This window comes from Rousettus aegyptiacus, unplaced genomic scaffold (genome assembly GCF_014176215.1).
Source record: "Rousettus aegyptiacus isolate mRouAeg1 unplaced genomic scaffold, mRouAeg1.p scaffold_m13_p_11, whole genome shotgun sequence".
Lineage (NCBI taxonomy): Eukaryota > Metazoa > Chordata > Mammalia > Chiroptera > Pteropodidae > Rousettus > Rousettus aegyptiacus.
Window position 1 is genome coordinate 91,396,432 of NW_023416286.1, and position 13,820 is coordinate 91,410,251.

General features: G+C 43.4%; 1 protein-coding gene across 7 annotated transcripts in view; it reads right to left on the reverse strand.

Moving 5' to 3' along the window:
* The window catches only part of ENOX1 (ecto-NOX disulfide-thiol exchanger 1), a 436,596-nt gene that overhangs the window by 290,871 nt on the left and 131,905 nt on the right, over window positions 1-13,820 (reverse strand). For 5 of the 7 annotated variants that reach the window (XM_036228928.1, XM_036228932.1, XM_036228926.1 and 2 more), the window contains exon 3: window positions 7,069-7,192. The exons of 1 other annotated variant lie outside the window; for it this stretch is intronic. The gene's annotated coding sequence lies outside the window, so the exon portion shown is untranslated. Of the gene's footprint in view, window positions 1-7,068; window positions 7,193-13,820 lie in introns of those variants that run through there. One more of the 7 variants, XM_036228933.1, reaches the window with a different exon arrangement.

A 13,820-nucleotide genomic window follows, 5' to 3' on the forward strand; every position in this document is an offset into this window, starting at 1 on the left:
AGCCATCTCTCACCGGGCTCATCATGTCACTCCCAACCAGGCTCTGAGTCTCCCGTCCTTTCTCCATTCAGTCTATTCTCGTTAGAGAGGCCGTGTGGGTTAACATGTTTCATGGGACCAGGTCGCTCCTCTGCACGAGACCGTCCGAAGTCCCCGCGCACGCAGGGAAAGAGCCGCGTCCTCCGGGGGGCCCTGCGGGCGCCATGCGGGAGCTGCCCCCTGCTCGTCCCGCCCCGCACCGGCTTCGCTACTCACCCCACACCTGCCCGGCACCTGCTCCCGTCACCATCGCGCACCTGCGGTTCCCTCCTCCTGGGTCTCGCTTCCCAGACACCTGCACGCTTGCTGCCTCGCCGCCTCTGGTGTTTACCCGAATGCCGGCCTTCCCGTAAGGTTCCCTGCTCCCCGCTCCCTGCTCCGTGATCCTCCGTGGCGCAGAGCACGGACGTGCGGCGTGTCCGCGTACTGCTTTCACGTCCCGGCTGCCTCTCCCGGCGCTGCCCCCCTCCAGGCCGCCGATTACACAGCCCTCTTCCCGACTCCTGCTCGGCGACGTATTAGTAGCCTGAAACCAGCCACGGCCGGCGGATGCTAAAGATTAGGACGTTTTCCCCTCCTGACAGCCATAGTGGTAACATCGCCCTCAAAAAATACACCGCCCGCCCCACCCTCCGAGAAAGCACGTGTTATAAAGGCGGGGTCTTTGTCTATTTGGCTCACTGCGTTTTCTGCAAGACCTAGAGTACTTGGCACATTCTAGGAGCGAAATATTTATTGAATGAATGAATATTTTACTGTACGTCCTGTACTCAAGCGGACTGAAAGAGGGCCAAAACTCCAAACCTCTATTTTCGGAGCTTCTGCACACACATTCTATGGTTTAGAAAGCCTGGCCACCCCTGAGCCCATCTCATCTGTTCATAAAGGGGGCCCCTCCACCCATGGGTCACGAGCAGAAGGCACGGGGGTTTCCAGCGACCCCTAGTCTCTGGAAATACCTCCAAATGAAATGAGGCAAATGGCAAATGGCAAAAAGCATGACACAGCTGGCTTCTATTTTTCTTGTGACTTGTTAAAACACATATTAATACTGCGGGCGATATGGCACGCCATGTATAAAACTGTAGGACGAGATTTGAGTTCCTTTAAAATATACTATTCAGAATGTGAAACCACTCTTTTAGGATTCAAGGAGCAGTTTAACAGAAGTTCTGGAAGAAACGCCCAGGGCACGAGGAGCTGGAGAGGCAAAATGCTGTGCTCACACTGAGGACGGCTGCGCGGTAAGGAAGGCGTTTCTGTCAGAGAGCACTCTGGCCCACCCGAGTGTTAATGGGATCTTACTAGACGTAAGTGAAAATACTAGAGCTTTAGTCAGCTTGTTGAACACTGCCAAGGCAGCCATAATTCTGTCGGGAAGGTGGGAGTGTCTCTGATGAAGATTAACGAGAGTCAAAGTATTGGATTAATTGGGCCAAGAACACATGGTTTTAATTATCATGCAAAGAGGTTCATCATAAATGACACTGTCTAATTTCCCTTGCCTTAGAGTTACTGACATAGCCTAAGTAACACGATCATAACTGCATAGCTTATTAGTGAAGAGTTTCCTATAATTTTCCTTACTTTGAACCATTATCAGCGGCAGCAAGGTAACTACTTGTCGGCAAAGCTACTGAAAGCTGGTCCGGTGTGTGGTGTGCTTTCAGACCCCTGCCCGACACATTGGACAAGTTATTTCGTAGGATCTGACACTCTGCGGGGCAGATGACATACAATGCATTTCATAATGACGAAAACCGAAGCTCAAGGCAGTTACGGCGCGCTGCCTGGGAGCTGTAAACTTCCCAAGTGGCACCTACAGCGTGGGGACTCCGGCCACAGGGAGGAGTCACGTGCCGGGTGGGACAGAGCTGGGCGGTATGAGACTTCCGCAAGTCCCTTAACCCAGCACGCAACTGAAAACGTATAAATTGCTTACTTCTAGAATCTTCCACTCAGTCTTCTTGGACCACGATGGACCAATGAAACCGCAGAACACAAAACCACAGTTGGAGGGGAAGAGAAGCTGCTGTACACGCTCCTGACATTTCAGGTCGTCAAGTCGGCGACTTCAGCCACGTGGGAAGAACGAAGGCTGCAGCGTGTGCCTCCGGCTATGTCGACGGAGCCGGCGCGATCTCACGCCAGCGTTTCCGGGGCATTCCGGCAATGCTTCTTCCGTACAGCCACTCTGCACAACGATGGCCGTGACCGCAGAAGGTGACTTAACGACAACTACTTGCACAGTTTTCAGAACAAGCTGAACCTCTCCGCAGCTGGGAGCTCTTCCCAGGGGCCCGGGCACGCCACTCGCGTGGTGACTTGCTCTCCCTTCTGAGTTCCAGCAATGTCACCTTGCTTTCCAGCCGCTGACGCGCTGGCCTCATAAACAGAGTCCCTCGATGCTCTCCAAGATTCTCATACCACACTCGGAGTGGAAACTTTCTTTTGCTTTTGGCCAATTCTGCAGGGTTTGTTTTATTTTTTTCCTTCAGTTATTCATATCCAATCAATCACTAACAACAGTCATCTTCGTATAGGAATGTGAATACTATATCATGAAAGAATTCTAAGTAATTTGTTTGTAGGGGGTGGGGAGGGGCTGATGAGGGGTGAGCGTAGGAAGGAAGCCAAAGGAAAACCATCTCAACCGCTCTGGGAGCTGACCTCTGCGAGGCGGTCCCGGGCGGGCTCGTTTTGAATAAGATGGTGTGTATCAGGGCCAGGAAGGGCAAACGAAGTTGGTCTCACAGTGACTGGCAAGGTTAACGGCAGCAGGAAATGTCAGAAGTGAACATACAAATGTACCCTGTACGGGTTGCACTCATATCCTTGTAAGTCACTAGGTGGAGAAAGCCGTTTTGAAAACCAGGGTTCTTTTTGATGATTGAGGAAGCTCTGGATGGAAATTGGATTACCACTGACAAATAGTTCCAAATGGATAGTAACAACATCTTTGTTGGGTCCCACCCGTCATCATCTACAAAAGACAGATTTTTTTTTGCTTGTTTGCTAAAGGTGTAGGAATAGAATTATGGGTACTTTCCAAAAGAATAAAGAGAAAACAGACTTTGTGACTTTGGAAAAGTTTTTTACCCAAGAAATCCCTGTAAAGTAGATTTGAAAATTAATGTTTTTCCCTCCAGGGGAACCTGTTATCAAAAAGTAATCTGATAACCAATTAATTATCATAAATTATCCTCAGTATTTTTCTCATCAAGACTCATTATATAATTCCAAAAATAAATCAGTAGCATTTTGATCTGTGCCTTCCATTATAGCCCAGTATTTTACCCGTTAAATATAATGCAATAAATTTCATTTCCCATCATCTATCACTCTTTAACTCACTTCATCGATATCATCAATACAACTTATTTAATGTATAATTGCAAAGAAATATTAAGCCTTATATTTGTTAATAAATATTTCTGAGTGATAAAAACTATTTTTAAAAATATTTCAAAGTGATAATAAAAATTTACACTAGTTATTAACAAAAATTATTTATCTTAATGAATTCTATTGTTCTCTAAACCACATCCAAAATTTCATCATAGTAAATTAACTATAGGCAAAATCAGTTCTTAAAGTTCATCATACTCATTCTAGTAAAAAATAGAGTCTCAGAAGTCCATAATATGTACCTAGTTAAATACAGCTCAGCCTGATAATGGATACAAAGCTTATTTTTTTGGATGATGTAAATATTTTAAAATTAGATCATGATAATGGTTACACTACTTTGTACATATGTTAAAAACCACCGAATTATATACTTTAAATGGGTGAACTTTATGGTCTGCAAATTGTACTTCATTCAGGCTATTTTAAAAATTGGTAAATCGATGAAACTAAGAGCTGGTTTTCTGAAAAAGTAAACAAAACTAACAAACCTTTCGCTAGACCAAGGAACAAAAAGAGGTGTCGGGTAAATCAAACGAGAAACGGAAGGGGGGCGCTGCGCCTGGGGCCACGTAAACAGAAAGGGTCCGAGGAGATTTCCGTGAAAGTTACACGCCGACAATTCGGAGAACTTAAAAGATGTAATTCCGAGAAACACACCGCGAGACTGACTCACGGAGAAATAGTAAAACTGAACATACCTATAATGAGCTGAGGACATTACATCAGTCACTGAAAGCAAAAAAAAAAATGCCCAGGAGAGATGGCTTTGACAGTATATTCTACCAAACATTTAAGGAGAATGAATGTCAAGTCAACCCTTCTTAAACTTTTCCAGGAAATGAAGAGGAGGGAACATTTCCAAACTCGCTTGGTGAGATCATCATCGCCCTGATAACAAAGCCAAATGAAGATACTGCAAGATAAGAAAATGGAAGGCTAGTATCTCTGATGAATAAGATGTAAAATCCTCAACAAAAAAAAAATTAGAAAATGGAATTCAACAGTGCATCAAAAGGACCATATACCATGAGCAAGTGGGATTTATCTCTGAGATGCAAGGATGGTTTAACATATGAAAATCATCAACGTGATACACCGCATTAATAGAATGAGAAATAAAAAATCACAAGATCATCCTAAGAGATGCAAACAAAGCATCAGACAAAATTTGCCACCCTCTCATGATTAAAAAACAATAAAATAAACCACTCAAAAAACCAGGAATAGAAGGGAATTAAACATAATACAGGTCATATATGAAAAGCCCCAAGATAACATCATACTCACTTATGAAAAACTAAAAACTTTTTCTCTAAGATCAGGAACGAGATTAGGATACCACTTCTACTCAACATAGAGCAGGAAATACTAACCCAAAAAGGTAGGAAAAAATCAAAAGCATCTAAATCAGAAAATAAGTATCTCTTTTAACAGATGACAGGATCTTATACGTAGAAAACCCTAAAGATTCTATGTATTAAAAAATCAAACTATTTGAACTAATACATGAATTCTGCAAAGTTGCAAGACTAAATCCCCCATACAAACATCAGTTATATTTCTATACACTAATACACAACATGAAAGGAAATTGAGAAAACAATCCATTTTGCAATAGCATCAAAAAGAATAAAATGCTTGGGCATAAACTTAACCAAGAAGGCAAAAGACTTCTACTATGTTGAAACGCACGAAACGTTGAGGAAATAAAAGAAGACACAAATAAATAGATGACATCGTGGATGAGTATTGTTAAAAAAAACGTCCATACTGTACAAACCAATCTACGGATTCGATGCGATCCCTATCAAACACCCAGTGGCAGTTTTTACAGAAATAGAAAAAAAGAATTATAAAATTTATATGCAATACTGAAGGACTCCAATCTTGAGAAAGAAAAATGGAGTTGGAGGTCTCACAGTCGCTGACCTCAAAACACAGTACGAAACACAATAATCAAAACGGTGTGGTGCTGGCACGAAGACAGATGGGGACCACGGGAGCAGAACGGGGAGCCCAGAAACCAACCCGCACACACACGCTCAGACGAGGCCTGTGTGCGGGGAAAGCCCGTCCTTGCTCTTCAACTCACGGTGCTGGGGAAACTGGAGGCATCCGTGCAGAAGCATTACACATCTTACACCGTTAAAAAATCAGCTCCGCATGGGCTACAGACGTAACCACAAAACCCGAAACTGTAAAACTCATCAAAGAAAAGAGGGGGAAACTTTATCACATTGGTCTGGGCAACGATTTTTTTTTGGATATGCCACGAGAAGCGTGGGTAATAAAAGCAGAAACAGACAGGTAGAGCTACGTCACACTAAAAGGCTTCTGCGCGGCTAATGAGACAACCGACAGAGTGACGAGGCCACCTCCTGAATGTGACAAAATATATACGACCCACATATCTAATCAGGGGTCAATTTAAAAAACAAAAAATAGGTTGATTAAAAAAACGGGTAAAGGACTCAAAGAGTCATTTCTCCAAAGAAGACATACAAATGGTCGACAGATATAAGATACTCAACATTACTAAATCATCAGAAAATGTAAATCGAAACCACAATGAGGTATGTAACCTCACGGCTGTTAGAATAGCCATTATTAAAATGAGAAGATAAACAAACAAAAAAACACAGAAAATAACAAGTATTGGTGAAAGTGTGGGAAAACTGGAACCCTTGTATACTGCTGATGGGAACATAAATGGGGCGGCTGCTGAGGAAAACAGTGAGGAGGCACCTCGAAAGATTAAAAATAGAACTACCACGTGACCAAGTAATCCCACTGCTGAAGATATGGCCAAAAAACCTGAAATTAGGATCTCGAAGAAATATCTGCACGCCCGTGTTCACTGCAGCAGTATTCACAGTAGTCAACATGTAGAACCAACCTAAAAGTTCACCAATGGACGAATGAATAAAAAAAATGTGGTGGGCGCGCGCGCGCGCGCGCGCACACACACACACACACACACACACACACAATGGAATATTATTTAGCCATGAAAAAGGGTATCCTGTCACATGCTGTGACACGGGCGAACCTTGAGGATATAAGGCTAAGTGAGATAACCCAGCCACAGAACAGACACCACGAGATTCCGCTCACATGAGGTCGCTAGCGGGGTCAGACTCAAAGCCACGCAGCGGAACGGTGGCTGGCGGGGGCTGCGGGGGAGGGGAAGCAAGGCGTGTCAACGGGGACGTGGTTTCCCTTCGCCCGGGGGGTGTGCGTGGCACAGCTCTGCTGCACGATGCGTGTTTACGGGTAGCAACGATGTCCTGAACACTTAGACGTGCTAAGAAGGTAAGGATCATGTGACGTGCTTTTTACTACGATTAAAAAAAAATAAGGATCAGCTCTCCCAGGGAGGCGGACGCCAAACACAGAGCGACCTGGCCCCTGGGGCTTCTCTAGTTCACCCTGGTCACAGGAAGTCAGATCGGGGCTGCTGCTGGAATGGTACTTGTTGGAAAGAAGCCTCTTCAGAGCCCCCCAGCCCTGTGCCGCCCCTGAGCCCTGTGCCGCCCACCCCCCCGCCTCCAGGCAACTGCAGGTAGCCTCATGACATAAATTGCACAGAGTCACAAACACCACGGAGAGGCTCCTTACCGTGGCACCCAGGACCTGAGACGCCGGCCTCAGTCAGCTCCCAGCGGTGAATCCCAGACGAGGTCACGGATGGGCCAGGCTGCAGGCCGGAAGGGTCGTCACCACACACGGCATGCCCTCAACCCTGAAACAGAAGCACCCGCCCCTGTGTGAGTGGAGCTTACCCATCGGAGTCTCATCTTTCCAAAGCTCTCAGGTCCCGGAAGAGCCTCGCGCCCACCGCCCCGCCAACGCTCCCGACGACAGGCCACAGGACGACGGCGTGCCTGCCTGTCACCTCACTCATAGACACCTCTCCAAAGCAGCGGGGGAGCTGTCTCTGCCCGCGCCGGCTCACCTGTGCCCGCTCCCCCACTGGCACTCTGTCACTCACTTGGTCTCCTCGGCTGCGCCCCTCGTTTCATGCAATCTGGGTCCTGCACTTAACATTCCCCATTACTACTCCCCAGTTGCCCCTACAAGGAGCCACTAGCCCAGCACGAACAGCCCCCTACACGTGGGGGGCACAGAGGAACCGCCCCCCTCCCCCGCCGCCCTTCTGATGAGGGGATGCCTGGCACCGGTCAGAGGGCGTGGAGTCCTACTACACACAAGGTGCGGTCTGCGGACCACGTCCAAGGCCTCTCGTGGGAGCCCACTGAGCACGTGGAGCCCCGGATCCCACTCAGAGCTACTGGACCAGAACCCACGTGTGCAACGAGCTCCCTGGCTCACCTGGATGTACACACTGGAGTCTGGGAGGCCTCGGTGTGAAATAAAAGTGTATTATAAAGCCAGACTATAAATTGGGGGCAAGGTAGATTCCTGAGTGCGAGATTCTCATCGGGCGTAAATAAATAAATGATATTCATCAAGTACATGTTTGTTGACTGTATTGTTTACTTTCTTTAAAATAAAATAGGTCGATCCAATTACTACATGTATAGGGCTTTAAAACATCAGTAAGCTTCATAGCTTTCCACGGTAAGGCTTAAATACATACTTTTTCTTTGCATTTTAATAAATTTGTTTCTGAAAGATATCTTTAAATTTTATTAGCTATGAGTATGTTATCATAGCAATATTGAACAATAACTCCACTCCAAAAATAGGGTAAATAGGGCATAAGCAAACAAAGCTTACATCTCAATAGACAGATTCTGCATGAAGTGAAGGAAACTAAGTTCCAGGACCCCTCATGGCCACGGGCCCTCGCAAGGACCAGTAACCAACATTGTGCTCAAAATTTTGTTCTTTTGTCCTTAAAGACAGCCTCGAAAATGATATAACTTTAAAATTCCATAACACCTGGACTCATCCCTGGTCTGGTGAATTATGAAAATTGTTTTTAAGTTTGGAGTATACAAGACTTCAGTTTCTTTAAATATACTAGGAAATACTTAGAATTACATCGCTACCATTCAGTCATGAAGAATGACCTAGAAATAATTCTCATTGGTAAGAAAGAAAAAATCTGTGCAATGATAAGATTCGTATTTTTCAATATTATCATTAAACATCATTAAACTTGACGTATAGCATATTCATATGTCTCTCTCTTCTCTTCTCCTTTTCCTCCCATTTTAACTTAAAAACCTGATTAATGCTGGGGGATGGAAGAAGTTCATTGTTGGAAATATAAAAAATGTTTTTCAGGTGTTTCTGTTTATTATCGTTTTATGATTTTCTTTAATTGTTCACAGTCATAGCAACGTGTATTTTTTTAGAACTATAAAAGGGAAAAGAGAAGAAAGTAAAAAACTGAGATCAGTTCTGCTGAAATTTTAGTGACAGGATTTCAAACTATTTAGATATAGATTTTTTTTAAATGTGATTTTGAGTACGCGTGTGCGTGTGTGTGTGTGTGTGAGAGAGAGAGAGAGAGAGAGAGAGAGAGAGAGAGAGAGAGAGAGAATATGTGTGTGACTATGGGAAAAGCAGGCCTGGAAATTGCTATTTTCTACACTAAACTACTCATATAACTTTTGACACAAATAAAAGTTGCCCCATCTCAGAATATCTGGCTACAGCATGTTCCATATGTACCATTATCAGTTAAAAAAACTCCCACTGTCGGGCATTTAGTTTGTACCTGATTTTTTCATTTTTATACATAAAGCTTCTATGGACATCATTATAATTCTCCCTTGTACACTTTTCTCATTCTGTTCTCAGGATAATTTCCTTTAATAAAAATTGTCGAATAAAATTTTGAAACACAATTAACATTCCGCCTTTTAAAAACCTTTTGTCACGTATAATATGACCGAAACGCAACTTCGTTTTTTAAAATGTCTTTGCTGATATGAGTCAAAAAAAATCTTGTTTGTATGCTTGTTTTTAAAACCGCTTTTTTAAAGTAAAATATGCGTCCGGAATAGAACACAGCTTCGGGCATCATCTCAAAGCGAACACACACCTGGACCTCCTGTTCCACCTCCCGGCGAGCAGGGCATCCGCAGCATCCCGGAAGCCCTCTCCCTGCCAGTCGCCATCCGCCCTTCCCCTGGGACACGAACCACTACCTGACACTGGACACCCTACGCTGGCTTCCTAAATGGCTTCTTTGGCTCAACGTCACACCCACAAGACTTATCCACGCTGCCCCCTACATTTGCTCATTTTTGTTGCTGTGTAGTAATGAATTATGTGAAAATCCTGCAGTTTATTTTACCACCCTCTTGTTCATAGGCATTGTATCACTTAACATAGTTTATACATTTGGGTACTGCTGTTGTGTTCATACGAAAGGGTAAAGTTTTATGTGGTTAAATCCATTATTCTTTTTCCTTTAGGATTATCGGTGCTATGCTTTTAAAATTAAAAGATTTTCCCACCCCAAGATAATGAAATGTTTACCTATGTTTTCTTCTAATGATTTTTCTTTTTCATTTTTTACATTCAGATCTTTCCTTAATTTGGTGTTTGTTTGGGTATAAAGAGTTAAGTAGTTGTATGACTGTGTTCGCCCTCCTTCAATGGCTAGGCAGTTTTCCCAAGATCTTTTATGAGATAAGCCATCTTTTCCCCATCCTGTCTTAAAAATGCTTCCTTTATCATATGCTAAATTCCTACACACACACACACACACACACACACACACACACACACGAGTCCCTGTATAGACATTCTCTTACATTTTTAAAAAAACATGCTAACATATTCTTCATCAGGTAATAAAAACACAAAGCACAGAATTCAAAGGAAATGACAGAGTATATAAAGATGATAGATCAGGCTTCTCCCACATCTGCCCACCAGGCACCCAGCTCCAGTCTTCAAACCAAACCATGGCTTTGAAATCACTGGTCTCCCGTCCCAAGACTACTCTGTGCATATAAAAATGTGCACATACACTCCAGACATGCTTTCAAACTAGCAGACCATCACACAGTGCTAGAGCTTGCATTTTCATAGAAATCAACACACGTGTGTCATCTCGTTCTTTGGAATGTCTGCATTGTACCTCTGTGTGATTTTTAGTTGCTGCTCTAGGATCACAGTCTACTGGTAGCATCATTCTAACAGATCAGGTGAAATACGGGAAACTCACCCACGTATTTCATGCTTTCCCTTCCTTATTTAAAATATAATTGTACTAAATGTTTCCTTTAAATTCATTTATTGCCTACCTTAGACAGTGTTATAATTTAAACTTTAACCAATATAATTTAGAAAACTCGAGACATAGAAGTTAAATGTATTTACCCATATTTTTGCTTGTCACGCTCATTCTTCCTTCCTGATTTCCCAGTCTCCTTTTCTGTTGTTCCCTATCTGTTCAGAGAACGTCTTCAAATCACTTTTGCATGGCAGGTGTGCTTAGTGTCTGAGTCTCTCCGTTCTTCCATAGTCTGAGAACACCTTGATGCCCCCTACATTCCTGAGGGATACGTTCATTACGTTTAGGATGATGGGCTGACGGTTCTCTTCCTTCTTTTGCACTTTAAAACTATTGTGCCATTTCTGCCTGGCTTTCATTGTTTTCCATGAGAAATCTGCTGTCCTTCTTTCTAATCGTTTCTTCTCCTGTAGCTAAGGTGTTATTTTTTTCTTGCTGCTTTCAAGAAGTTTCCTTGAAAATCATTTTCGGAAGCTTAATTATAATGTCTTGGTGTGGCTTTCGTCGTATTTACTCTGTGCGAGATTTTCTCAGCTGCTCGACTCTGCGGGTTTACGCTTCTTGCTGAACTCAGGAAGTTTTCAGCCATATGTACATGTACGTGGATGTATTTTCCTTATAATTTCAAGAACTTTTTCAGCACTGCCCTTTCTCCTGCTTGGCACTCTAATGCTACGTACGGTAAATCTCCTGTTAGAAACCCACAAGTCCCTGAGGCTCTCATTTTTTTTTTTTTTTGTCATTTTTGTTATCTTTGCTGTTGTTTTCATTCTGTTTTCTCTCTGCTATTCAGATTCCACGTCTATCATTCCGTCTTCCAGTTTACCGATTCTTTCCTCTATCCCCTCCATTCTGCGGCTGGTATCATCACCCAGAGATCTTTCTCTTTCATATTTGTATTTTATACTTTCAGTTCTAATATTTCCATGTAGATTTTCTTAATAATTTATAGTTCCTTGCTGAGACTTTCCATTTCTTTGCTGTGGCTAAGTTTTCATTTCAGGAGCGTTTGCAGTTACTTGGTGAAGCATTTTTATCACGACTGCTTTAAAATCCTTTTATGAAAATTCTGATAGTCCTCTCGATGTTAGCATCTCTTTTTTCATATAATTAAAGATCTTCTTGGTCCTTTGTATAAAGAATGATTTTCAACTGAAACCTGGACATTTTTGCATTAGCTCTGAGACTCCGGAACTTATTTAAACCTTGTGTTTTAACTGGCTTCCTCTGACACTGATCTGACATTGTTGCCAACTCTAGGTAGAAGTCCAGCTTCCTCACTTGGCCTCCACTGACATCCAAGTAGGGGTTTCTCATTACTGCTGGGTGGGCTGGGGATTCTGGCTCCCCACGCGGTCACCTAAGACACTGAGCTAAGACTGGCATCATTACCAATGGGCAACAGTGAAAGTCCTGAGTCTCCACAAGGTCTCTTCTGTCACAATCCTAGCAGGAAGGAGAAGGGGGTGCTTAATGTTTGCCAGACAGAGGTGGACGTCCAAGTGCTCTGTTGATATTGCAGCAAGGGAGGGGAAGGGTGATTCATTTGGGCCAGTGGGAACGAATGTCCTGGCTCCCTGCCTGGTTTCTGACACCACCTCGGCAGGCGTACCTGCAGAGTTTCTGGAGGGTGAAAGTCTAGGCGTCCCACACAGCCCTTCCTGGCCACGGGCATGTGGAGCCCGGGTTTTTCTATGGTGTTTGGTGGAGTGGAGAGGTTATTCTCTGAATCTGTTTACCTTGCTCTGCTACCTCGTGCCTACTTTTCTGGATAAAAAGAGTAGGCTTCACTGGAACTTTTTTCTCGGAAGCCTCTGGCATTTCCAGGTTGCTGGCTTCTTCAGTGTCAAGTCTTGGGTGTACAAAACAAAAAGAAAATACAGGGGACACGTATAAAATGTAGGGGGCACACCAGGTCACTCCTCTAGTCCTTATGTCCCTGACTGGTCTGCCTCCTTCTCATCTTCGCTGTTCAGAGTCTTGTATTTGTAATATATACAATATCCAGGGTTTTTAGTTGTATTTAGTGAAAGGAATAGGAAAAAGTGTACCTACCTCGATTATCCAGAAGGGAAAGTGTTTTTGATTAGATTATTATTAGCTATTACCTAATCGCCTTCCACGGGCATTGGTGAATTTACACTTCCAGAGAATTTTGCTTTACACGATTGGTTTTCCCTACAGAAACTGCTCCTTCTCATCTATTTTTTGCCCTTACATCTAGTTTTCTCACGTTACGGGGGTTCTATGCCTGCCATTTTAGAGTCAACTTAAGATTTCTTATAGTAAATTCTTTCTGGTAGGGTAGAAAAGAAGTAATGACTACCATTCAGAAGTAATTTCTCCTGCCTCCGGCCCAGTCCATGTTTATCAAATTTGAAAGCCATTAGTGGTGCTTTCTTAAACCTCCTTCCATTTACAGAAATAAACACGACGTAGAGTCTTGAAAAGGGGCATTTTATTCCAGTTCCTGGGTCTTCTTTTATTTTACATCAGATTACATCGGACAAAACTTGCTTGACGTTTGTGGTACTCTCTCGTCTCTCCATTCCCTCCGGCCCCCACGTACGCTTCTTATTTGTCTGTTTTCATCAGCATTTGGGGGAGTATGTGCACGCAAACTCCCATCTTTCAGAGAAACCTCTAGTGGACACCATCTGTAAATAGTTTCTTTTCAGAGGCCGACATTACCGACATGTGAGAAAATTAAGGATGAGCAACAGTAATTCTGTTAGATAAGCACCCATTTTCACTTGTTTGGCCCTGAGATTTGAGTATACTACATCTTTATTTCCCAGACATGTTTGCCTCATAGTCTTTAAATGCTACTTTTAACACTGGCGTGAAACAGAACATTCCAGAAGAACAAGAGAGCAATAATATGTGGAAGCCCTGTCTTTTAAAACAGGAATACAATCAAAACACCCTCAGCAAATAAAGTTAATGGCCATTAATGTATAGCCCTCCAAATGGGTGTTCCGTGTGTGTGTGTGTGTGTGTGTGTGTGTAATTCAAAAGCTGAAGCTCTTGCTTTTGTCTGCAAATAAACACATACACATGAAGTAAAAGAATTAACTCCTTGTGGACTTCGGTATAGTGTATGAGGATGTGTATGTGTGTGTGTGGGGGGGGGGGTGGGTGTGCGTTTACA